Source organism: Ochotona princeps, chromosome 9 (assembly GCF_030435755.1).
Source record: "Ochotona princeps isolate mOchPri1 chromosome 9, mOchPri1.hap1, whole genome shotgun sequence".
Taxonomy (NCBI): domain Eukaryota; kingdom Metazoa; phylum Chordata; class Mammalia; order Lagomorpha; family Ochotonidae; genus Ochotona; species Ochotona princeps.
Window position 1 is genome coordinate 56,365,497 of NC_080840.1, and position 27,631 is coordinate 56,393,127.

Consider the following 27,631-nt stretch of genomic DNA (forward strand, 5'->3'; position numbering starts at 1 on the left):
ACCTCTCATCACTTCTGCAATGTCATCACACAAAATTCAAAATTAAGTAGCAACAAAGGTCAGTCAGGAATAGAGCAGGATGCTTTTTTCTTTCCATGAGAGTAGTTTTTCTTTTGCTCTGTTCATTTATTGCTTTTCCTGCTCTCTGCCTCTCGAGCTCTGTTTCATCTTTCCACTACTGGAAGCTTGTTTGTCACCTGTGGAGTAGGAACAAAAACTGATTTAAGAACTAGAAACCTGGTCATACATGAATGAACATAAAAGTGGTTCTATCCATAGTTTTAAGGGTGGCTAATCCAGCAGGCAAATGCATATGGGATTGTCTTATGGAAGAAGGAAAGGAAAAACAGCACTACTAGTGCCAATAAATCCTCAAACTATAGGTGTGTTTTGCTATGTAAACAATACCTTCAAAATTAGATTGAAAGAAAAAAAAACACCTCGTGCCTTTCTGATGAATTTGAGGAAAGAAAGCTTTCGTTTTGGAGAGTCCTTTTGTAACAGGTCATTTGTGTGCAGTATTCAGAGGTACATGCTGAATGTTTGAGACCATGAGAATTTGAAGTGTGTGTTCTATTTTGCTATGCTGTTTAGTTTTAATGCCAAATTGCTCATGAAAATCACATTGTCCTGAACCAATCAAGCAGTATCTATTTGATTGTAGGTCATGTTGGTTTACATTAATACAATTTTAATGTTTGAATAAATCAGAACCTTTTCAATGACTCAACAGTGTGTCTTAAGGAAGCACTGTTCCAGATACACATCATAAGCTCATGGGAATATTATTTTTCATGTGTGAGATATTTATTTGTGTTGGTTTGCATGGATATAGCTATGATTTGCATGGGGAAATGAAGAAATTTGTTAAAGCATCCATCTCTAGTGGGCATGGCAATGAATGTTTTCTTAGTTATCTGTCGTCTTAGTGAATATAGATTTCTAGTGGTTATTTCAAAGTTTGAGTATGATCATGCATGCCATTTTCCCTCAAAATTTGTGTTGATGGTTAAATTTTGTTCTGCCAAAAGTGTGTGTTCACACTGATCAAGTCTTCTCAAATCTAGAAAGACAAAAATAAAATGTCTTTTCTTTAAAACATATAGCAAATGAGCCCAAATAAAGGATCTGAAACAATAGAAAATGACCTCCTAAAATTAATCTAGGGACAGGAGATAGATCAAATGTTTCCAATTTATCTTGGAATTTGACATATGGCCCACTTACAATAAAAGATAATTGGGGTCAAGCCCAGTGGCCTTGTGGATTCTTTGGCCACCCACCTTGCATAATGTAGACTTCACCATAGTGTCCGGGAGCAGGTGCTGTGGGTGCACAACTGGCATCAAATTCATGGTTTTAAAAATCATTTTCTGCAAGGAACATTCATGTTTTTTTAACCTGCAATGCTTCTTAATCAAAAAGTTATTTGAGTTTTACAGAACTAGAATAATTCCCGATTGCTGCCACATACTATTGGAATTGAGATCAACTTCACAGGACAGGATCCTTTGACAGAGAAGTTGCATACAACTCTAGGGCTTTGTGAGATTTTGAAGTAGACTAAAATGTAGAATAGCTTCCTTTATTTTAAAGTTGCTACAAATATTTTCTCCAACTTATTTTTAGTGGAGCAATGCATAACACAAGACACAAGACAATATCTAATCCCATCTTTTTCTCATTTTGAAGTGGCATGTTCAGAGATATAATGGGAAACAGATTTTTTTGAAACTTCTACAAATCATCGTGTTAGGTATCATCATACAGGTTTTGAGGTGTGCAAGTTGCAATTGATGTGTGTTGAGAGTGAGGGCAGATATAGTTTTTATATTCTCTTCTGTACCAGAAATGCCAGCTGCTGAGAGGTCAGAAGGATTCTGAAGGTTATTTGTGAAGAACAAACATTAACTTCATCAGAAGTTTTGTACTTCCAAAGCAGCATCATTGGAATACTTTATTGAATTACAGCGATGCCACAATGTCCCGTTTACTTGAGTGTTTTGCCAGCACGATAGGTACATTTCTATGTACCAACCATCCTTGGCCTCTCTAGGTATAGGTGTGATTTCAGAAACTATTGCTAGTTGGAGATAGGAATGGGAAACAGGGTTTCTGTCCTAATTCATTATTTACCCAGAACACTAAGTAACAGAAGCAAAGAGGAGCATAAGACACCATTTCTTAAGAGATTATATAATTTATTCAAATAGAGAACAACTAAGATGAGAGAACAGCACAACACTTGAAAATGAATTAAAAATAAATTATAGTTAGAAGTAGGAGCTGTTTTAATCATCTGACATATCTTTTACCCCACAATGGCAATCCTATTTTGTTTATTTGGATGTGGTTGTTCCTGGTTTTATCTGTTCATTATCCTAATTTTTGAACCATGCATGCTAGTTGTTTAGAACTGGCAGAACCTTTCTGTGTTTTTCAACATAGTTTCATAGAAAATTTCAAGATTATTTTGGTTTGTAAATTTCTGTGTTGTCTAAATTCTGGGAATAGTTGGGTTTAGGATTGAGATAAATTTCCTAATCAAAAGTTCCAATGTTTGTATCAATTTCAAGACTTAAGGATTTTCTTTTCATACATGTCTGTAAAGAGCTTAAAAACTGAGCTTAAAATAAAATCTTATATCAGTTCAAAATGTGTGCTAATTTAATCAAAGTCTGGGGCCATGGTTACCAGTAGAATACTGAGTATTTGAAAAGATGTAGGAAAACTTAATGCTGCTTAAACTGTATTAGTCACAAGATTGAATTAATTATGAAAGAGAAAAAAAGTTTAGCAGCAGTTTTAGAATTACCTACTTTACTTTTAACACTGTAATTACATGAGCCATAGACTGAATTTTTTATTTAATAATTATAAACTTTTCTACTCAGTGGTAGACTATAATCATTCCTAGGACTTGTTTTTTGGTTCCAATTGGATTCTATTATGAACTCAAAAATCTCCACACTGCATTATAAAGTTTGTAATTGAAATATTGTAAGATTGAATGACTTCTAAAATGTGAGACTGTTTTGCTAGTTTTTGTGTTAGGGGCTTATTTTAAAAATGTCATTTCCCTACCCTGTTTTAGTTGCCAAAGAAGGTACATAGCATCCTATAGCTTCTTTGGAATCTGCATATTTCTGACTGTGTGAATGTCGATTTCACCTGCCAGTCAGATGTCTTGCCATTAGATACCTGGTTTTAGATAAAATCTATTGTCTGTCTCTGCTTATGTCTCATAATTAAAGGTCTTGCTAAATCTTGAGAAGGACACAATCTTAGGCAACAGTGGAGCTCTCTGCAATATGATTGTTTGAATATTTTCTTTGAGACACTACATTACTGTGTTCTAAATTTAGATTAGCTTAAAGAGAAGATTCAGTGAAGTTTGAATCAGATATAGAGCAATCAGCCTTGGCCAGGAGGCATGCAAATATACTGCAGACACAGTCTTTGGGGACTCAACTCCATATCTAGAATGGAGTTCATTCTCACAAGGAGTGAATAACTTTTCTGAGTTAAGCCATGTGATATTTACTGTATTCTACTCGGACCTTGCCCTGCTTTCAGATATATTCTAGCTTTCTCCTGAAATACTAAATTGAGGCCAAGCCAAATGTAATTGCACAAAGACAGTAAGAATTTGGCTGGGTGCCTCCTACAATTCTAGATTGATTTTGAATATTCCTCTCTTGGACACTGAGACCTTAAATCAACAGATGTATAATTGTGGTCAGGCAGCAATGACTTTGCAAAGGAATTATTAGAACCCATTATAAGCAGCACTATCTTTACCTACCAGATGACATCACAGAGCACTTATGTTCTCTTAAGGGGATGGTAGCATGTTTAAGCTGCTGGTGAATGTTGCATCCCTCATGATAGCATACTATTGTCACCAGGTATTATCAAGGTAGCTAAGTCACAAGGTCAACACTATTTTTCTAAAAAGCCCCTCTGGAAGATAGCTATATAACAACACTATGGGCGTGATGGTGCTTAGCCACAATATAAGAGATCAAGACAGCATATAAAGGACTCTGAATACAAGTAGGGGGAATGATGAAGTGAAACACGTACAAAATAAATAATTACGGGTAGCATAAATAACCTCTCAAGTATGAGAAAGGCTCCAAAAGTAAGTTCATTGGGCTTTATCTTCATGCTTGTTTGCATGTTGGTTTCCTTTTTTTTTTTTTCAATTGGAAAGGCGGATATACAGAGAGGAAGATCTTCCATCCAATGGTTCACTCCCTAAGTGGCCGCAAAGGCTGGAGCTGCGCCAATCCGAAGCCAGGAGCCAGGAGCTCTTCTAGGTCTCCCACGCGGGTGCAGGGTCCCAAGGCTTTGGGCTGTCCTTGACTGCTTTCCCAGGCCACAAGCATGGAGCTGGATGGGAAGTGGGGCCGCTGGGATTAGAACTGACACCCATATGGGATGCTGGCACGTTCAAGGCGAGAACTTTAACCACTATGCTATGGCGCCGGGGCCAGTTTTCCTTTTTGTTTTTATATGTAAATCCAGGGTAATGTAACAAATAATGAACTTCAAAATCACATTCTAAAACAGATTTTTTTTTCAGATACTATTATCAGTTAAGAGTGTATGAAGAAAAGCTAAAGCCCAACAGATCAATATCCCGGTCTTGAATGTGAATAACTCACAGTTCTAACCTAAACTTCTGTCACTTACTAGGTAGGACGGCCTCCTGTGTTTGAGTTTCTTGAGTCTTTTGTGTGAATATTGTGACATTGGTCTATCTTAAAATGTTACAATGAGAAGTAAATGACAAAATGAATGGCAATAGTCCGGAGCACCACTGTCCAAAATAGAACTCTCGGGTGATTTAGATGTTCTGATTGAGTTGTCTAATATGATAAACACCCGTTACATAATGGTTTTTAAGTTCTTGAAATATTGTTAGTACAACTTAAAAACTAAGTTTTAATTTAACATGCTGTTTTCAACAAATGTTCATCTGTTTTCTTTTGAATCTAATTTTCCCTTGTAACATTCTAAAAATCTTGAAACCAAATGCACAAAGTACATCCCATAAAACATCTTCTGATACTTTCCCCAGCTTCTATCACTGCTACCACCACCAACACACACACACGCTAATACATGGACCCTAAAAGAGTGTAAGGCTGCAGAGGTTGGTTATGGAGGTTATGCCCAGGGTAAGAAATTAACTTAGTTTATGTAAACCAACAAGTTCATTAATCCAAAGGAACAGGTAGACATCAAGGTCCAGTAATGAATCTGGGCATGTAATTCAGGGATCCAGGGAGGGTCATGGAGCTGTCCCCCAACACAGGGCATTTTAATGGGTAACCAGGAAGTCAGGGTCATCAGTTCTCAGGTTATTCTCATTGATTTGGGGACCTGTTAATAGATGCTGGCGAGAGCCTGGAATGGAACTATACTTTCACTAGCAATAGCCTAGAAAATTGAAATTGTTTAAAGTCACTCACATAATACTGGAGGTTAGCTGTTAGTATTTTGTTCAAATTAAGCTATAATTAGGACAATCATCAAATAGGTATTTGACTTTTACTTATGAGATATGTTTACAAAGTTGATTTATTCCAAGCTGCAATATAAAGCAATGACCTCAGCATTTTCTTTTGAATCTAATTTTCATTTATAACATAAAACTCCTTTTACCATCTCCCTTTTTCTAGTTAAGTACAGAAATTTCAGTCATTGAGTGGCTCAAACTTTGCTGGTTCAAAAATCTAATTCTCATAATTTCATTAGTGGTATTACTTTACATTTGTATTGAACAGTTTAATAGCAAGTGATAACAGATATAAAATTATCAAGGCTTCATTGCCTTTACAATAAGCATTGTAAAGCATTTACTGGTGTACTATAAAGCATCATAAATAATGAAAATGCATCTACTTATTAAATATTGGAATAGACAATGATGCTATAGCCTAGTTTATTTGCTCATACTCATCTGTAAAATTCAATAACACGCAGAAGTTAGTAATTACTAAAAAATGAAAAGGTGATCCGTGGCTTGAAGCAGGAGAAAATGCACATTGTACATTTTCTTAAGAGATGGGAATATCAATGCCTTCTTTATGAAAAACAAGCGGAAGTGATTCAAGATTTTTCTTGCCTTCTGGTTGGAGAAAGTTACTTAAGTTATACTTATGAATAAAGTATACTGCATTGTATTTAACTTTGGAATGCTGGATAGAATTGAGAGATCAGAATTTAAATAGCTTTTCTGTTTTGATATTTGCAACTTCAAGCAACACAAACGTATCATTTGGCTTTGACAAACTATGTAGCAAGAAGCTATGCCTAATTTACAAATTATTTTTTCCAATTCTAGATAATACCAATTATTTTGGGGCATGGACAAACATGTTCAATACTTCTGCTGATACATTTGAAGTGACATGCAGGCACATATTACTGATGCTGGCTGGCTTTCAATTTCTGATAAAGCCTGGAGCTGTGGTTCTCCAAGTTTTACGTGCATGTAAATCACTTGGTGATCTTGCTAACATGTAGATCATGATTCTGCACACCCAGCAAGCTCCCAGTTGCTGTACAGTGGTTGTTGAAAGAACCATGCTCTGCTGAGCCAAAACTTAGAGAACTGAGGTGTTTGTCTAGGTCACCAAGCAGTTATTAGGTAAAGGAAGATCAGTGTTTTTGCCTCGTCATACATACCCTCCCACACAGTTTTTTTTAATATCATCCATAGTTCAAGGATTGAGAATAAGCTCAAACAGCTTAAGTTCAAATATACCTTCATCTTGGTGAGAATAATAAAGAGGCACCAATACTTTCTTTAATTGCTTCCTGAAGGGAGTGTCTTCTAACAACTTAATTGTTTCTTTTGCTTTCCCTCAGCCATGTAATTTTTATCCATGTCCTCAAGTGCTCCTGTCACCTGCACCGTATGTGTTAGGCCATGAGAAATACTGTAGTATCATGATGCTGCAAGATGATCTCCACTTCAGGTGGTTTCATAGCAGGACAGAGAGGAGAAAAGAAGTCCTTCATTTCTGAAAAGCCAGAATGCCCATTTACTCATGGATAATGAGAACTGTACCGGACAGAGCCCACAATGCATATTCTTGATCAGTGTAATTATACTGATCTCTGTGGCAGTTAAATTGTACCTGTAACAGAGTTTATTAGAGTGTAGCTTGGTATTCAAGAATCCCAAATTAGATAAGCAAATGATCTGAATGTTATATGCTGAATATTAATAACATTAGGCTAAGACAGCATGCTTAATCATCAGTAAGTGAGGTGAACCTGCTATGATTCTAGATTAGTGTATGATCACAAAGCTGAAAACTAAGGGATGGACATTCTATCACAGCAGCTCAGAGATAACCCAAACGTTCTATGTAGTGGACCCTGACAATGTTAGCTTATCTAGCATTTCAAATAAAATAGACATTCAACATTATGTGCGAAGTACTGAATCTGTTCCCAAGTCATATTTGATGACATAGCGTCAGAAGAATTGTGACTGAAAGCAGATGTGTTTTGTGCTTTTACTTGACAATTTTAGTTTATGCTTTTCTGTTTGGAAATTAATTTAAGGGCCTGGCGCAGTAGCTTAGTGCCTGAAGTCCTTGCCTTGCATGTGCTGAAATCCCACATAGGCAACAGCTCTAATCCTGGCAGCCCTACTTCCCATCCAGCTCCCAACTTGTGGCCTGGGAAAGCAGTTAAGGAAGCTCAAAGCCTTGGGACCTTGCACCCAAAAGGGAGACTTGCGGGAGGCTCCTGGTTCCTGGCTTTGGGTCAGCTCAGCTCCAGCTGTTGCAGCTGCTTGGAGAATGACTCAATCGGCAGAAGACCTTCCTTTGACTGTCCTCTTCTCTGTATATTTGACTTTCCAATAAAAAATAAAATGAATCTTTTAAAAAATAAATTAGCTCAGAAAAGACTTATTGTTTTTGTAACACAGCCCATAATCTAAACAAATAGTGTATATTAAAATTAGCTTGGTATTTACACTAACATTTTATTATGTACCTGAACGACCACATGCAAACATGTGTTAGTAATTTGAATCCATTTGTGAAAATGATATAGATTTGATTATATTTAAATAGCCAGTGTTTTATTTATAATATTGCTTATGTCTTATTTTCCTAGACTTTACGCAATATTCATTAAGTACTGAAGAGGTCTGAGCTTATGTTCTTGAGTAGGCACTTTGGTTTTTTGGAGAATATTATAGCTAACCAGTAAAACACACACACACACACACACAGAGATTTTCCTGAATATTTCAAAGGTTTACAATGAAGCAAACTTGTAAAAAGACCTTTAAGGGACACCATGTCCCTGAAAACAAATCAGTGAAGTTGTGCAAAAAAGCTAGGAATCAGTACATCAAAATCCAAATGAAGCTGCTTACGTGAATCCAGGTTCTCAGTAATCTGTTCATTGATTTGTATCTCATCCACCAACACAAGGACCAGGTTCCATAGAAAGAAATGAAACTTGGTCCTGTTGTGTCTGTTTTCTCTGCAGACCAGCATCAGGACTGGAAGGTGGGCAAACTTGGTTCTTCCCCCAGATTGAGCTTGACTTTTCTCTTCACACAGCTCTCATTTTTGCTTGTAGTATCTTGCGTTCCTTCATGACGTGCATCACTTCTTTTGGTTTATTGTTTTAATCTCACAGTTGCCTAGTTTGTAATTATCAACTCTGTCCTACTAATCCCTGCTTCTGATGGTCACACTTGTGCTATCCTGGAAGACATAACAAATAGACTGCACACGGATCCAAAGGTACCTGTGTTCAGGTCAGGATACTGAATGCTGTTGTCTTAAGTGTCATCACAGGACTAATGCTTTCCACAGGGGAAAATGTTTAGAAGTCACGGTTTTTAAAAATTAATGAGCTGGCTTTGTTGGCCAGCAGCGTGGTCTAGGGCTAAAGTCCTCACCTTGAACGCACCAGGATCCCATATGGGCGCCGGTTCTAATCGGCGGCCCTGCTTCCCATTCAGCTCCCTGCTTGTGGCCTGGGAAAGCAGTCGAGGACAGCCCAATGCTTTGGGACCCTGCACCTGCATGGGAGACCCGGAAGAGGTCCTGGTTCCCGGCTTTGGCTCAGCGCAGTACCAGCCACTGCAGTCACTTCAGGAGTGAATCATTGGACAGAAGATCTTCCTCTCTCTCTCCTCCTCTCTGTATATCTGACTTTGTAATAAAAATAAATCTTTAAAAATTAATGAGCTGGCATTGTGGTTCAGTGAGTTAAGCTATTGCATATGATGCTAGCATCTTGAATCAGAACACCAGTTGAAGTCAGGACGTTTTGTTATTATTTCCTAAAGATTTGTTTATTTTACTTGAAAGAATTAGAGTGAGAAATAGAGAAGGAAAAGACAAATCTTCTATTTGCTAGTTTACTCACCAAATGATTGCTGTGGCCAAAGATGGACCAGTCCAAAGGTGGGATTCAGAAACTTCTGAATTTCACATGTGGATGTAGGGTTCCAAGCACTTGAGCCATCCTCTGCTGCTTTCCCAGGCACATTAGCAGGGAACTAGATCGTAAGTGGTGCAGATATGGTATAGGACTATCCTGAAATACCATCACATCAGCTTCCTGATCTCTCTCTGATCCATCTTCATGCTAATGTGCCTGGGAAGGTTATGGAAGATGAATCAAGACCTTGGACTTGTCACCCATGTGGGATACCTGGAGGGAGTTCTGGGTCCTGGCTTTGGCCTAACCCAGACTTGGCTGTTGCAGTCAAATGGGAAATGAGATTGTGGATAAAGAACTTTCTGTGTATCTCATTCTCTTTTATCTTGCCTTTCAAATAAATAGATATTTAATCTTTTTTAAAAGGTTAGTAAATGGAACCTAGCAAAAACTCTCAAAAGTGAAGGAGAGATAGAGACCATTCTAGCCATAGTTTCCTTGTAGATTTTCTTTTAAAGATGTATTTCTTGGCCATGAACAGCTGGGGTTGGGTCAGACTGAAGGCAGCAGTCTAAAACTTCACTGTGGTCTCTTACATGACTCGCCAACTTTGACCATCTACTGCTACTCTCCCAGGTGCACTAGCAGGGAGCTCCACTGGGTGTGGAACAGCTGGGATTTGAACCAGTGCTTATATGGAATGCTAATGTTGCAGATAAAAGCTTAACCTGCTACAGCACGACAGCCCATCAGAGTTTTAGCAAATATTTTCTAGTAAAAAATTTTTAAAAGTTACGTTTATTTAAAAGGTAGAGAGGGACAAACAGATGAATCTTCCTTCAGTTGGTTCACTCTTCAGATGGCTGCAATGGCCTTGGCTGGCCACACTGAAGACAGGAACCAGAAGCTTCATTTGGATTTCCCACAGTAGGTGCAGGGGTCCCAGATCCTGGACCATGCTCTGTTCTTTTACCAGGAGCATTAGCAGGGGGCTGGATGGGGAGGGGTGCAGCTGGGACTCAAACCAGCCTGTATACAGAATGCTAACATCACAGGTGGTGTCCTTACCCACAAAACCACATTGCTGAACCCCAGGAAGAATTTTTTAAAAACAAGTTCTGTATAAGATGAGACATGTCCTCTTTAAAACAACTCAGAGTTACACTGACCTCTGAGGCCTTGGGTTGTTTGAATGAGCGATGTGCTAGGACTGCCCTCCAGGGGGAGAAAGATTTTGTTGAGGAATTCTACATGGTAGTGTCATCTGAGTGAGCTATATTCATTTCCTGACTCTGCCTACACATATTAAATCAGAGTTGCCATGACGAAATGGAACTTCATTTTTAAAAAATATTATGATCTTAAGGTGGCCCAGCCCAAAGAGGTTTATCAGCAGCAGCAGTATGGCTCTGGGGGCCGCGGGAACCGCAGCCGGGGCAGCCGAGGCAGTGGTGGCGGCGGTGGAGGTGGAGGTCAGGGTAGTGCAAATTACGGGAAGAGCCAGCGACGCGGTGGCCACCAGAATAACTACAAGCCGTACTGAGGGCGCGGCGGGAGCGGCCGACGCCTGCACACGCTGGGTTTGGATACGGAGTGAACGCAATTATGTACCAAATTTAACTTGGCAAACAAACAAACAAAAAAAAATATTATGATCTTTCAATGTCAAGTATTTTAGAACTTGTAGATATTCACAGTCTTGTGTGTTCAACCTTTGGTGCCCATTAGCATTTTCTATGTATCCCTTAAAAGTAAGTAAATTACAGGCTAGGCATTTGGAACAAAGGTTGAGGCACTGCTTGTAATACCTGTATCCCAAATCAGAGAACTTGGGTTCCAATACTGGCTCTGCTTCCTGTTCAAGCTCCCTGCAAAAGTGTACCCTGGGAGGCAATGGGAGATGGCAAATGTGTCCTTGGCACCCACCCAGACTGAGCTCCAGGCATCTAGTTTCAGCCTGGGCCTGTCCTAGATTTGTGGGCATTTGGGGGAATGAACCAGTGTATGAAAGATCTCTGTGTCCTCTCTTTTTCTCTATCTCATACACACTCTTTGTCTCTTTCTCTCTAGACAGGGCTTCAAAGCCAGACCCTACCCTGTTTCAGCCTGTGTTACAGAACCTATTGCTTTCCAGCACATTCTACAAGTGTTGTTGAGGTTCCAAAAGAGTTGAAAACTTGAGTTTTTTCACAGCCTTCTCTGGGGACAGGACATTCTGGTTGCATTTTACTTGTAGCAGTAGCAAAACTGGCTTAGGGACATAGAGGTTTATATGCACCAGGATGCTGGGGTTGCTTCTGTGGATGACACCAATAGAAAATGAAAGTGTAGGATGAAGGACTACAGGTACCTTCAGTGGTAGATCCTGCAGGCAAATGTTTCTGACAAAAAAAGACCAAGAAAGAGCAATGAAGGAAGCAGAAAGCCAACAGAGTAGTAGTCCTCAAAGCTGATGCTGCTGGAGGATACAGTCTGAAAAAAGGCAGGTGCATGTGGTGACCAAGAGGGAAAATACGTGTTGGGGAGGAAGTCAGATTGTAAAGGTCTAAAGCCATTCTTGTTGAGTCTGCTTGTGTCTCATAAACCCTTATACAGATTTAGAGGCAGAAAAGCTTGAAAGTTCTGACTCCTACCCTGCAGTTACTAGACCGTACTTCCCAACAGAGAAGCCTTAATATGTGCAATTGAGATTTTTTAATATTATCTAAGTATGCTTAATTTTTAAAAAAATTCATTATTTTTGATATAGCTCATTAGTCTCAAACAGCTCCCCTTCCACCCTGCTCACTGTTCCCCCCCATATTGTAACAATAATTTAATCCTTCAACCGTGGTCACAAGTCCATCATTCTGCTATTAACGTGGATCCTGGCATTGTAGGTAGAGAGAAGTATATAAAGTCCATCGAAACATTTAAAGCTGCAGCGGCATTTGGTGAAGGCAGGTCTGGGCCCTCAGGAGTTAGCAGGCTACATAAAGAGTAGGGGCAGAAATACAGATCACTCTGAAATATGTGGCAGGGAGTTACTCCAAACAGTGCAGGTTTGAGAAAACAAGAGCTGGGTAGACCAAACAGGAAGCTGCGTGGAATAATTTTTTTGTACCTTTTCATATTTTCACTAGGAGACTTGAGTATTTTTGAAAGGAAGGACTAGTTAAAAACAGGAGGTTAAAGTAGCCGCTAAAGAGAAAGAAATTGCTGGAAAGTTCTTGAAAAATTAGCACCACAATTCAGCACGGGGAAACTGAGATCAACACAGATTCCCATTTCTATATTAAATGCATCATGGGCAATCCATGGGAGCCAGGAAAGTTACTAGTTTGTGTCTGTGAACACTGAGGGCACGAAGGTTTCAGCTGTTGGAATGTTGCATTTCCGTATGAACTCTTCCGCATTGACAATGAGGGACGAATGTCAGGTCTGGACCGTGTGAAATAGACCTGAATGGGTGGTCCTAGGGAAGTGTAGGGAAGCTTGAGAGAAGTCAACACATGCTAATAATTGCCACAGGTTTATGGAAATGGTGATGAGGGAGAGTTTAAGCTTCTGTAAACGTTCAGGCCTATTAACAAGTTATAAAGCATCCATAATTCTCCACAAAGATGACCATTGATTCTGAACAATGACTTTTCATCACATTTGGGTGCTGAGAAGCCCTTATTTATGCTCTCAAAGAAAGTTTCTTTTTGCCTCTAAAGTGATTGATTTTTCCTTTTAATAGAGTTCCTTTCTCCAGCATTAAGATCCAGGAAATGGGAGAGGGTGGAGGAGGGATGGGAATCCAGTACGTGTTGCAAGTAAATCATTAAAGCGCTTGCAGAACGCACCTTAGAGCTGTCAGTTGGATTATTTTCGATGAATGGCTCTTTGGCGATGTATGTTTTAAGCTGGTGACAATGAACATGAAAATGTGTCAGATTCTAGCACGTGTCATGCATGTGCAGTAGCTTTTTCACCTGGTTCCGCTTCTTTAGATTTTTCTTAGGCAGCAAACACAAGCTTACAAAGAAAATAACCCAACTGTGAAAAACGATTTATTAGCAACAGCCGGGGACAATGAGGCTGCTTCTTGGTCACAGTATTTGCTGCCTCTCAGCTTCTCAGGTCAGGGCAAGGCAGCCATCATGTTTGGCTTCCCCTGGAGTGTGTTCCAGCAGCTCTGTAGAAACTGGGGAAAGTAGTCAAGCTTATTTAATGAAACCATGAATGTTGTTAGGTTCTTCTCCATGCAAGTGTTAGATTTCCTAAGATGAAGTCAAAATCCATTGGGCCCTTTGGAAGTAAGTTGTACATTGCACAATTATGAAAATGGTCATCTTTTAGGCTAGTACTCTTAGAACATCTATATATGCAAATAGATCTAGCTGTTTGAGGAAAGATATATAGTTATAAAGGCATTATTTACTAGTTGTTGTAAGTACTTTTCTCTAGTTCTTTTTAACTTTGAGATTATCCAATTTGCTGCGCTTTTTCTTTGCATCAAAATGATCAATTCCTTGCATCTGTACTTTGTCATTGAAGTTTTTCTGCTGGCAAAGCTATGCAACATTTGATCTATGTTTTCCTTTAGCACTTTCTTGGGGGTTATTTCTGCCTGATAAAATGCACAACTTTAAAATACAGGTGAAATGGACCTTTAACTCACTTTACAGGCTAGTTGGTAACTTTATGAACTTTGAAGACTTCAGGAAGAATTCATGATTTCTCTCCAGGGCTTGCGGTTCCTAGAAAGAATGAGTCCTGTCGCTCATGCTTCCTGTGGCTGTGGTCTCTGTGCAAACTCCAGCAGGCAAATTAGCTTTATAACAAGGGACAATGATTCATTTGTGGTTATTTTAGGTATAACTTTGGTGAATTAGAGGTCACTCATCACCAACAATTTTAAAAGCTTTACTACTGAATTCCAAATTTTTACGAGTTGATTTACTTATATTACTTCCTTATCAACAAATTGAATGCCTTGTCATGTACAAGGCATCCCTTGAAGTGCTGACCTCACCGAGATGAGCGCAACAGATCTTGACTTTAGAGAAATTAGAGTCTAACAAGAGGCTTGATCATGGTACCAGCTTACCAATTCATTCAGAATTTTTTTTCAGATTTACTCTTTTTGGAAGGCAGATTTTGCAGGGAGAGAGAAGAGGCAGTTTCAGAAAGAGGTCTTACATTTTCTGGTTCACTCCTCCAAATGGCTGCAACGGCTATAGCTGACCAGATCCAAAACTGAGAGCCAGGAGCTTCTGGTTCACCAATGCAGGTGCAGGGACCCAAGGACTTGGCCTATCCTCTGCTGCTTTCCCAGGCCACAAGCAGAGAACTGGGTTGGAAGTGGAGCAGCCGGGATATGAACCAGTATCCGCATGGAATGCTGGTGCTGTAACCATGCTGACTCCCTAGAAATGGTTTTATAAATTCGCATTAGAGTGGATGCCCAAACTATCCCAGCATGGATTGCTCGTCTCTGAGCATCAATCAGCAAGTGTAAAGCTCTCCTTGCAAAGGAAGTACTGTTACCTGTGACATTTATGAGTCCCATCCTCCATCCCCCAACCAGCTGGCAACCTCAGGCCCTACAGACTTCACAGTCTTAAAGAACAATTACCTGTCCCTAATTCCTTCACTTTAGGGCTTTCCTGTAATAAATCATGCCAGTCAGAAGGCAAGAGGGTTCGTTTTGCCAAACAGTTGTGTTAGGATGAGTTTCTAGGATAAAAATAAAGTGAACTTGGCAGATGCTCAGAGTAGAGAGGAACAACCTCTACAGGAGTCTGTACCAGGAGACTGGCTTCTCCTACAAGCACACAAGTGGCCATGTCACCCAGGCAAGCACATGTGCCAAACTACAAACTGTCAGAGGAGCAGCCTGAGGGCAGCCAGCCAGGTCTGGTGGGGGGGGGGGGCGGCTACCTGTTGATTGCACTGCTATGCCAGGCACAGTAAATCTTGGCCTTGTACCCAACACCAGGGATGGATGCTGTTGTGTGGCCTCCAGGGCTGCACCCTCAGGTGAATGCTTATTGTCTTCAGAGGTGTAAGCCAGGGAGGCTTAACGACCTAGTGACTCCACTCATATGCTTGAGTGAGAACTGAACTACCCTGAAAAGCAAACACTGTTCTCACTGGTAGTGTGATTTCCTGCAGGTGAAATGGACCCTTGCTGCAGCATCCTCTCCGGAGAAGAGGGAGAGCCTTTGGTGGAGACTTGGGACTTAAGAGCATGCTACATTGAAGGTAGAAAATCTGTTGGGGATACCCTGAAACTTATTTTGTTCGTACCATAATAGGGGGTTAATTCAGCCAGTAGCACTATTAAAAGGTTTTGTGTGGATGCTAAGGTGGGGATGGAAGGAAGGTGGGGATGGAGGGAAGATGGGAAGTGGACACCTGTTGTGAAAGGAAAGAGGTGTGCAATAGTATCTGCTCAAAATGTTCTTGCAAAAGGCCATGGCTGTTCCCTGGATTTTGATAGAAATATGAAGGAAAGTAAAAGATAATGGTTATTGAAGTTACTGAATTGAGCGTAAAGATCAGCTAGTTAGCCTCTCTGAATAGCCTCAGAGAACCACTTTACAACCAACTTGAAGTGGTATCAAGTTTCACGTAAGATAAGCTGAAATGATATCACTGGAGATAAAACTCTTCATTGGGCTGAGACTAAGTAGAGTTGAATAATGTGTCATAATGTGATTTGGACCCAACTTTCAACTCCATTCAGTAAAGCTTATTTATATGTAGGACCTAGGCTCTCCATAGTAAATAACTTGTTTCCAGTGCTAAACATTGATTGGTTTCTGCTGTATATAATTAACAGCAAAGTGGGTGAAGTGATTGAGTCAAGATGAAAAAAAAATCCAAATCCCTGATCTTCAAGCAACTAGAGTCAAATTAGTAGAGGGAGGATACACACATGTGATGGATGAGCAACCCAAGTGGTAAGGGCAAACACTGGAGGGTACAAGCAAGTTAGCAGAGCCCTTGTCGGGAAACTTACTTACAGAGAATCACGTGGAAATTCTTGGCCTGTTGAGCATGGGAAAGAACCATAAAGGCCCAAGGTAGAAAAAAGTGCTGCTGGTAAGTGTAAAGAAGGGATCTCAGCAAGGACTGTCTGGTAGAGCAGTCTAGTACCATCAGCAAACAGCACAGGTTTCTTTGGTTTTTATGGGAACACTTCCAAAAGTGGAATGGTTTTTGTAGGTTGAAGGATTTTCCGTCTGTTCCTAGTTTAGTGAAAGTTTTGATCGTAAATGAATGTTGGTTTTCCAAAATTATTTTTCTGTTTGAATTGTGGGGATTCATGCAAATCATTTTGTTTAACCTGTTGATCCATAGGTTACCTACAGAGGTGAATGTTGAGCCAGCCTTACATCTAATAAAAATTTCACAGAATATATTTTGCATCTGTGTTAATAAGACATATCAGTCTGTAGGCTTTTCCCCTGTTGTTAAGATGTATTATCTCTGCTTGTATTTTCTGAAAAAAGATTGTAGAGAATTGATACAATTTAAGTGTTTGCAATTTGCTAGTGAGCCTGTTTGTATCTGGTGCTTTATGTTTTGGTTGATTATTATAGGTGTAAATTTATTCATGTAATTTACTTCTTCCTTGTGAATTATGGCAAATTAGCGATTGTACCATTTCATCTGGATTTTCAAGTTTTGGAGCATAGAGTTGTTCCTGGTACTGTTTACCATCTTTTTAATGTCCGTGGACTCCATAGTCATGTCCTTTATTTCATATAAAGGTCCTCCCCTTCATTCCCATTATTTTGCCTGAATATACTGCTATTTTCAAAGAATTATTCTGGATCTTGATTTTTCATTCTCAAGTTCCTATTTCCCATCTCATTGTTTTCTGCTATGATTTTTCTTATTCTGTATGCTTTGCCTTTAATTTGGTCCTATTTTTCCTTGTGTCCTAAGGTAGAAGCTTAGAATGAGTGATTTTAGATCTACCTCTGTTTTGGAACTTATGCATTAAATATCATAAGTTTCCCTATAAGCACTTCTTTGACTACATTCCCAAGATTTTGATAAGTTGAATTTTTATTTTCCTTTAGATGAAAATATTTAAACTTTGCTCCTTAGATTTTTTCTTTGACCCGTGTGTTATCTACAAGTGTGGTGTTTAATTTCCAATTAGTTGGAGATTATTTTTCATGAGATTGACTTCTGGCTTAATCCCACTGTGGTGTGAGAGCAAATACTGTATGTTTTTTATTCTTTGGCATTTGTGAAATTGTGAGTTAAGGTGCACAATTTGTCTTGGTGAATGTGCCATGTGAACTTAACAAGAATGTATGTCCTGATTTGGCTTACGCAGATGTCCATTATATCCAACTGATAGATTCACTAACGCTTTATGGTTGTAGCCACCATAGTGGGTATGAAGGGCTATCATAGTGGTTTTAATTTGCATTTCCCTTATGGCTAATGATGGACCTGTTTTCATGTTCTCATTTCACATTTGTATGTTGTAAGAATCTCTATTTGGGTTCTCATTTTTATTTGGGTTGGTTTTTATTACTTAATTTTAAAAGTTCTTTATATACAGTTCAGATGTAAGTTCCCTAATAAAAACATAGCTTGCAATTTATACAAAAGATTCCTTATTAAAAATATAGCAAGTAAAGCCATTGTGTGCAGTGCCAGCATCCCAAATGAGTACTAGTTTGGGTCCCAACTGCTGCATTTTTGATCCAGCTCCCTGCTGATGCATCTGGAAAAGCAGTGGAAGATTGCCTAAGCATTGGAATTTTTGCCACCCATGTAAGAGAACTGAAAGGAACTCCTGTCTTCAGCTTAGCCCACTGCTGGCTATTCTGCCAACAGTATGAACAGAAGATTCTCATATTCTCTGTCTCTCTCTCTCTCTCTCTCTCTCTCTCTCCTGCTCTCTCCTGCTCTCTCCTGCTCTGTCACCTGCTCTGTCACCTGCTCGCTCTCTCTCTGATTCTAAAAATCATTTGACAACTAACTATAAATTTAAGATTATACTTCTAAACTCCCATTTCTGTTCCATCAGTCTTTGAATCTGTTCTTACAATAGTACTATATTGTCTTAGATATTGTATCATAGCTTAGCAAGTTTCTAAATCAAAACTTTTTTTTTTCTCCCAGGATAGCTTTGATACTCTGTATTCTTTGCATTTCCTTATGTATGCAATGACTAATTTGTCTATTTTCACATAAAAATTTGGATTTTGTTGAATGTCTAGATTAATTTAGTAAATTTTGCTAGCATAGCAATATTAACATACTGTTATCTTCAACCTATGCATGTTGAGTGACTTTTTATTTAGGTCTTTTAAATTTCTATCAGTGATTTGGTTAGTTTCGAAGAATAAATTCTCCTGGGTTTGTCAATAAATTCTCCTGGGTTTTCCCAGGGGAAAGATATAAGTATGGGTGAAACAGGAAGTGGATTATACATCTATGGAAGGTTTGAGGTTCTATAATCTGCTGTGTGCAAACTGAGAGCCAGGAATGCTGGTGATAGGATTAAATGTCAACCTGCAGCTCTCACTAGTGCTAGAGTTGATGGTGTATCAGTCTCAAGGTTCAAAGACCTGACAGCCACAGATTCTTTCATGTAGGTGATGGTGTAAGTCGTGGCCCACGTTTCAAGGATTGTGAATTGAAATGTCAGTGTCCAAAGGCATAAGATGGGTGTTCCAGGTCAAAGAGAAGCGAAATTTTCTTTCCATTGCCTCTTTGTTTTAGTCATCATCCAGTCCTACCAACCATATTGGTGAAGATGATCTTTATCTATGATCTACTTAAATTGTAATCTCTTCTCTAAACAACCTTACAGAGCTGTTTTATTGAGGCTTTCTGCATGTCTTGGCCCAGTCAAGTTGACTCATAAAAAGAACCATCATGTACTTCATTTGTTAAATGTAGTCCTATGTATTCTTTTTAATTGATGGTATTCTTAATTTTTAAAATATTTTTAGGACTAAGAATTTTAGTTTCTTTGTTCATGTTAGTGTATAATAATAAGATTCAGATTGTTTGGTCTTGTGCCCTATAGTCTTGTTGAACTCAGTTTTTAAGTTGGTTTTTACTGTATTCCTTAGGATATTTCAATATGTATTTTGTAGGTTATCACCTACAAAAAGAGGGATTTACTTCTCCATTTCCAATTTAGCTACATTTTAGTCTTTTTTCTTATGTAATTGCCTGTCTAGAACTTCCTCATAATGTTCACTAGAAGTGGCAAAAATGGACATTTTTTTTTCTGATTAAGGAGAGTGCGGTCAGTCTTACATTATAAGTATATTTGCTGTGCACTTTTATTAATCATAGTTTCAGATGAGATTTTGTTCCATTCCTAGTTTGTTTTCATCATGAAAGGATATTAAATTTTGCCAGAAGCTTTTTCTTGTGGTCATGTGGACTTCTTAAATTCAGTTTGTTGATTAATGCTGTATCAATGTATATGTCATATAGCAATCGAGCTTGTGAAAGGCTTGAATACAGAAATGAATATAAACAAAATAGGTAAGTGGTTTCCTGGGGGTGCTAGAAAGGTAAGTGAAGTGACTGGGAATCGGGAGAAGAATTATAGAGAGATGGGTCTTGATTATTAAGGCAGATTGGGCTGCTCTTTGATGCAATTGTTCTAAAATTGATTGTGATGTGAATTACGTAACTGAATTTGTCAATGTATTAAACATTGAATTGTATGCTTTAAAGGGTGTAAATTATATGGTATATTAATCCCTTAAGAAAGTGGTTGTATATATCTAAGAAAAAAGTACGAAGTATTTGCTGGCTGCATCACATCCATTAAACAACTTTATGATCGCAACAATCAATTTGTAATCAATCATTAATATTTACCAACATTTTACACATGAAAAAAACTGACTTAAAGGGGTGTAGTAACTTGTCTTAGGTCACGGTTTATAATAGATTCAGTATTTGAATCAGGTGTGCCTATAAATCCGGTTCTAATCATAGGCCTCTCCCAGATGTTTTAGCTCATCCAACTTCTACCTAGTTTTTATATACTTTCTTATTTTTTATCTGTTTAGGAAAAGAGAAAGGGAGGGTAAATGCTGTTTGAATAAAGTGAATTGCTTTATAAATTCACACCTACTGTTGAAGGAATTGTGATTGATGTTGGCTATTTCAGATAACAGCTCAACTCTCCATGTGTTTTTACTGTAGGGGTACATTCTTTAGGAAAATTCAGGACTACAAATATTTTTTGAAAGCCCATCAGATTAGATAGTTTAAAACACTGATTTGTGCTGCAATGAATTAAGGCAGAGACATAAAGTTCTATTTTCCTTTAAAAAAAATCTTGCCATCTGGTTCTCACTGTCCCCTTAACATAGTTTTCAGGCTATGAAATTCTGTACATCTTTATGAAGCACAGGATTGACCTTTAAGAGGCAAAAGTCTTATTTTATTATGCCGACACCACACATCATAACTCTTATTTTGCTCGGAGTTCTTCTTAAATGTCATCACCAACTTGTGCAACAAGATACGTCATGTTTATGGCTAGAAGATTCCTTTTATTTCCAGTTATAGTTTTCCTATAAAAATCTCCATTGAAAATAATCTCCATGCAGCCATTGAATGTTATTGCTTGGAAAAGAAATGCTAAAACAATTTGCTTATTTAGGATCTTGGGTTTTTCTAGCATGTTAAAAAGTCTCAGTCCCTTAAAGAATTTTTCAGCCAGAGCAGTAGTAATATTAGTCTGTGGCTTTTCTTGTCATGTATTTTATGGGATTGTGTTACCTCCATAATATATTTTCTATTTTTTGCACTTGTATTAGAGTACAATGGGTATATATTTCCATGTTGACTCTTTTCTCCCAAATAGTTTAATAGCTGCAATTGACATGCTCTGAAGAGAACTGCCTCCCAGAGTGCACATTGGCAGGAAGTTGGTATCAGGAGCAGAACAGGGACTTCATCCAGAGACTTCCGGTGGGATGTTGAAATTCCAAGAGGCATCTTAATGGCTGTGCCAAACACCCCAGTTTTTAAATTAAAACATTTTTTCTAATGTCTTCACTCACAGACCACACAGTAGCATCATTTGCTTCAGGAAAGTCTTTGATTTTCTTTTTAATTTCTTCAGTGACACATTGGTTATTCATTAGCTTGCTATTTAACTTCATGTTGTAAATTTTCTATTTTTCTCTCGTTGATTTTGTTTTATGGCTTTAGCATTTATGAGGAAGTATAGTAACTGTGATTCAAAGCAGTATGCATCTCTACTTCCAAATCAAGAATAGACTCCAATGAAACTGTTGAATGTATCTTGCCAATAGGATGCTGGACTTGCTGCCACTGCCCATGCCTACATTGTCAGAATACACTTAAACAGCAGAAAAGTGGATTTATGACTGATTGTGAAGGACTATATATTGTAATGACATGAGGGAAATTAGTGGGAGGAGAGCAGGGATAGGAGGAGGTAGGAAGGGATAGCCCAGAGCCTATGTAACCATATCATGCAATTATAGGATAAATCATTAAAAAAAACTTCAGTTTCCATTGCTTGGTTTGTGCCCGTGACAGCCAGGGCACTCAAGACAGTTTAATCTATGTCTCCTCTGTGGGTGGCAAGAACCCGGATACTTGAGGGAGTGAAGACATTCAAATATGGATTGAGGGGCATTTTAGGCAAGAGGTTGAACACCTGCTCCATCCTCATTTTTCTGGTGGGAACTGAAGCTCAGAGAAAACAATTTGCCCAGGGTCCTCTGTTGTGACTGAAAAGTAATAGAGGAAAAATTTAAACCCAGGTTTGTAACATTTCACAGTTCTCAGGCTACTGGAGGTCAGAATGTCATGGATCTCTTATGACCAAAGTAATTGCAGACTCTACCACAGACTCGCCTATATTAACTTCCTTTGGGAAACAAGCCTGAGAATGTTCATTTAGACTCACTTCTTAGCTGATTCTTATGTCCCACATTCAGAGCACTTTACAGTCTTTCTGCTCCAGATGTGGTGCAGGATCAGCAGCTGCAGCAACACCTAGGAGCTTAAGAAGTGTAAATCACCAGTCCTTAACATCAGTCCTTATGTGCAATTGCAAATCTACTGAATTAGAACCCCTTCTCTAGCAAGACCTCCATGTGATTTGTGTGCCAGGTACTGTTTGGGAATAGCAGCTTGAATGAGTGTTCTGGGGATTAGAGATATCAAATGTCAAGTATCTAGTGTGTGATGGGTAATGAAAGCTGCCTCTATATCAGCATTTTTCTTTTTGATCCAGTAGGTGCTGTCTGGTGGGGCTGCATGTATTTGGGAAGGCAGATGACTGTTTTCCCCCATATTTTGGGATCCATATCCAAGTTGTTGCATTTGCTTTGTTCTCCAGTTTGTTAGCATTGTTACACCAATACCTTCCTTTTCTGAATGCACATGTTCTAGGATTTGGGCTGTCTCACCTCTATCAATATTTCAGTTTGGAATTGGAAAGTATGGCTTTGACTTTTGGCTTGGCTGATTATCATCTATGACTTTGGAACAAAATCTTTTTCAACTTCAGTTTTATCATTTATGAAAGAGCATGATGATGATGATGAAAATAACATTTTACTAAAATGTTAAGAGTTTCATCCTATTTTCCCCTTCTCTGGCTGGAATATCAGTAGGTCAAACAAGCAAGGTATTAGAATCTCCTTTGAGCTGTTACAGTCTCCCCTGTTAGTCCATTTTCTGTTGCTGTAACAAAATACCCACAGCAGGGACCTTGATTTGGTAAAGAGGCTTGTTTAGCATGCAATATTAGAGACCAGCAGTCCAGTATTATGTGTCCCCATCTGTTCCACCTCTGGTGGAGGGTTCAGGGCAGATGGATGCATAATGATAGGAATGCCTGTGGAACAGATCACAAGGCAAGCTAGAAAGCCAAAGTGCAAAAATGATTGCTCTTTCTGTAACAGCCATACATGAAGGAACTAGCCAGGATCCTACAAGAATGACTTTAAAGGCTTGCTGGAGTAATTCCCCATTACCTATATACCTTGCACTAGACCCCATGTTTAGATTGCCTCTCAATGCAGGGGAACCAAGGTTCTAGCACAGGATCCCTTGGGGAAGCATAGTCAAACCATATCCAAACCACAGCACACAGGAAGGAAAGAAAAGGATTAGAATTTACATGGTCTTTATCTAAAATCCTTTGATTAATAAATCTTTTAAATAACACTAATACTATCTGTTGTACTATAATTACAAAGATCTATTTTTAAAAAGATATACATAATCTGCAGTCAGAAATTGAATTTAGATAATATAAATTCGCAAAAGTTTTTAATTTGCCAATATCTTTAAGAACTGAAAAGTCTAAGTTGTTGAAGCTTTGCTTTGCCAAGTTACTTGATGTACTTTAAAAAATTCAGTGACATTTCTTTAAGGAAAATTATGGAGGACCATTGCCATTGATATAGGGATCACAGCAATAAGCACTTACAGTAGGGGAGATGTTGACTTTAATCTCATATACATCATGAGAAAGTGGGAATTCAAGCTCGGCATGTTGACCAGTCAGTGGATAGAAAATTAAGAAAAAAGTCAGGGGTAGTAGGAATTCTGGCTGAAGACAGAACAGGGTGATCAGACATCACCAAGAGCAGAAGGAGACAGTGGAGGAGATTAAGACACCTGGTGGAATATTCAGGATACTAAGCTATTAAGCATGGGGGTTTCTTAGCTAACACTAGGTTTTACAGTGAAGTAAACAGTAACTTGTAGGACAAGTTTCAGGAACCTGACAAAGTTTGGTCAAGTGAAAAATCTTTATCAAAGGTTATTTTCTAGATTAAAAATATCATTATTGACTGTTTAATCCCAATATAATCTGTTAGTTTGTGGTTCCAGCACTTGACTATTTTAGAGCCAACACTACGGGGCTGCACTTTTTGACCAGTTTATCTTATGGTGGACTTTAGGGTGTTCTTTTACTCTCAAAGGTATACTGCTTTGAGTGCTTGATTCATGTGTTTTTAATGACCTTTTCAGTGCTTTGCACATAATTATCCGGGCCCTTGAGGGGCTCTGATTAGGGTAGATCCAAACAGTATTATGAGGGAGAGTTTGGTGCAATTTGTCTACACATTCTACTTCACTGTGGGGTTGCCTTTTTCAGACATCCATCTTACTTTTTAAAGCTGACTTCCTTAAGACCTTCCTGGGAAAGTGGACTAGGAGCTGTTCTTTTTGCCATTCCCTTAGCACTCCCTAGGTCTCTCACAATTGACATATTACTCCTGTTAAAATTCTCTGAGTGGTTCTGTAGGTGGTGGTTGGAAACATCTGGAGACACTTTTGCTTGTCATGACTGGTCAGATTACTATGGCACACAGTAGCCAGAGGTCAGGGAAGCTTCTAAACATCTTACGATGCATAGGACAATCTTCCACATCCCGATAGAAACTGACCAGTCTTAAATGCCATAGTGCCACTGCAGAAACATCCTGCTGGGAATTGTGAGTCACATGGGCATGCCACAGTGACAAGCCTATCTGGGTCATCTCTGACTTCCTGTGTGTAAACAATATCTGGGAAATAAAAAGTTGTCATTAAGTGTTTGCCAAATTGTTTTTCATTATTTGAATAAATGAATAAATAGAGAGGGTCTAAACCTTTAATTGAGAACACGCATATGCAAGGCTGCCTTTCCTGTAAATATGAAGTAGCAGCCTGCACTTGACATCAGGGGATAACAGATTCAGCTTGAAGCAGTGCTGTAATTCCCAAAGTTTGGTTTATAGAAGTAATAGTGGAGCGTTTTAATTATGTAGTTAACGCATTTCTGCAAGGATGATCCTTGTTCTGTAGCTATGTGCTAATACCCTCATTATAAGTTGAAAGTAATGATCTCTTCAGAGTGCTTTGAATCTGCCTAGCCTACTACTCACTGCCTCTGTTAGCAACTTAGCTCTCTGTTGGTTGTTTCTACTTGTGACCTCAGGCCTGACTGGGAGCTGTGCCTTCTGTCCTTGCTCAGTATCATAAGAGAATATCTCACCACATACAGATCGCCTGGGAAAAGTTCAAATTTGAAATCCGAAGTACCTTCCTACTGATTGTATATGGCTTTTGCACTATCCTATGAATGCATCATAAAATTGAAAAATGGTAAATTGAACCATCATAAGTCGGGGACCATCTGTACTAGAAAAAAATAATGTAACCCAAGATTAAGCCAGATAACAGCTGCAAACCCTGGTCATTGTGTTCATATTGTCATTCCCGCAAATGAATTGTTTGAATAAACCATGAGTTGAGTCTTACTGTCATTTTATGTTATGGACCATTGTAAGAAACATGCATTACTGCAAGGGGATGCTGTTGAGAGTTTTTTTTTTTTTTTTTTACCTGCATATGACAGTCCTTAAGAGTCAGGGGAGAATTGACCTCTGACCTGTGCTGGTGCTGTGCTTTTGACATGATTTTATTTTTGAAATATTGTGGATTGTAAAAATTTGTGTTTTAGTCATAGTGTTGGCTACTGAAAAGCTAAAATAAACATCTGTAACTCATTGTAAAGAAGAGTTCTGAGCGTAGGTATCCTGATTTTTGCCCTTAAGTCATCTTGCTTTTAAAAATTGTGTCATCCCTTGAGTTTTTTTTCCTTCCTTCCTTTATCTTTTACCCTTCCTCACCCTCTTTCGCCTTTTCCTTTTTAAAGAATGGTAAATAGGGATTTCTTTTTCAGAAGGGGTATTTTGAGAAGTATAGGTTTTCTTGAAGTATCCAAGTGCTTATTTTATGACTAAGAATGTTTTTTACAAATAAATTCACAATAGGCCATGAAGACATGAAACTTTATTAAAACAGGCACCACATATAAGGATAGACAATATTCTAGAAGATTAGGAGCAACTTAATTTACAGTCATGGCACTTTTCATTTGGTGCGTCCAGGCTCGAGTCCCAGAAAACGATCCAAAGGATGCCTTTGGAATATCAAAGAGGAGGAAATGCAAGAGGAACAGTAGTGGAGAACAGTAATCAAATTGTCCGGTGAGGAATACAACCAAGTTCCATCATCCAAGCATAGCACCTTGCCATATCTTAGCTTGGTACCTATTTATAAGCTTGGAAGTTTCTGTTAAATTCAGTTGGCTTAGACATTGAGGCTGCTCTATCCAGAGGGCACCTGGCTAATGTTAGAGGAGTCTCCTGACCTCAGTTTTAAAAAGGAATTACTTCTGAAAAATAACATTAAAAATCCATGCCTAGGGGCCAGTGATGGAAAGAAATCCTGTTTATAAAATTTGGGGTTCGGAGGGGGGCAACAAGCAGTGGACAAAAAAAACCCCAAACCCTTATAATGCAGTCACCAAGATGTTAAAGTCTAGAAATTGTTTTCTGTCTATCCTATGCAAGTGTACTGGAAGCTATTATGCTTAGTGAAATAAGTCAAACCCCAAAATACAAATAGTACATATTTTCTCTGATTTGTGGTAGTCATATAATTGTCACATAAAGATTATAAAGATGTATGTAAGTGAAACAGACATGTTAGGATTTGATTATTGCTTTTAGCCCCTGACTACAAATAAGAAAAGTGTTCTTTCTACTTCTACTTGTTAAATTGTTTTAGTGGAGCATTAAGCCTGTGACTACAAAGTAAATAAAAATATGTTATCACAAAAACTACAGGAGGAAGGAGAGAAATATCACTATGTTCTTAATATTATATATATGAGCTACATCAAATGTGTTCTGTTTATATTAATAAAATATATTTTAAAGTTTGTATATGCATATCACTTGCATACATTCGTTTGTCATTTTTGGTGTTCTCTTGTCTCTGTTGTTTTTCAATGTTGAATTTTGTTCCACATTATCACTTTTAATGGCTAAATGGTTGTGTATATATCATAGCTTATTAAACAAAATTTAAATTATCTCCTTTATAAGTACTATTAAAGTAGGACAAACATGTATGTGTAAGGAGTCTTCAAAAATTCATGAGCAATGCATACTATGAAAAAGATGTGTAGGTTGCAAATTCCTGTACCAAAAATACTTTTGTATTTTCTATGAGGGTTTTGCAGCTTTTAAACAGCTTGATCCTTTGGTCCAGAGTTTGTTCCAGTACACACTGATACAGGAGGCTAAATTTATGACCTACATCAATAGCAGCTAAATAATTCATTAACAAATGCTTGATTTGTCTATTTGGAGAGGTGATTTTAAGTGAAGAA

The 27,631-nt window shown here is 38.4% G+C and overlaps 1 long non-coding RNA gene across 2 annotated transcripts in view; it reads left to right on the top strand.

Moving 5' to 3' along the window:
* The window catches only part of LOC131481149 (uncharacterized), a 152,891-nt gene that overhangs the window by 45,006 nt on the left and 80,254 nt on the right, over positions 1-27,631 (top strand). Inside the window, exon 2 of one of the 2 annotated variants that reach the window (XR_009246094.1) lies at positions 15,577-15,666. The exons of the other annotated variant lie outside the window; for it this stretch is intronic. This is a non-coding gene — a long non-coding RNA (uncharacterized LOC131481149). The remainder of the gene's footprint in view (positions 1-15,576; positions 15,667-27,631) is intronic. 2 annotated transcript variants of the gene reach the window in all.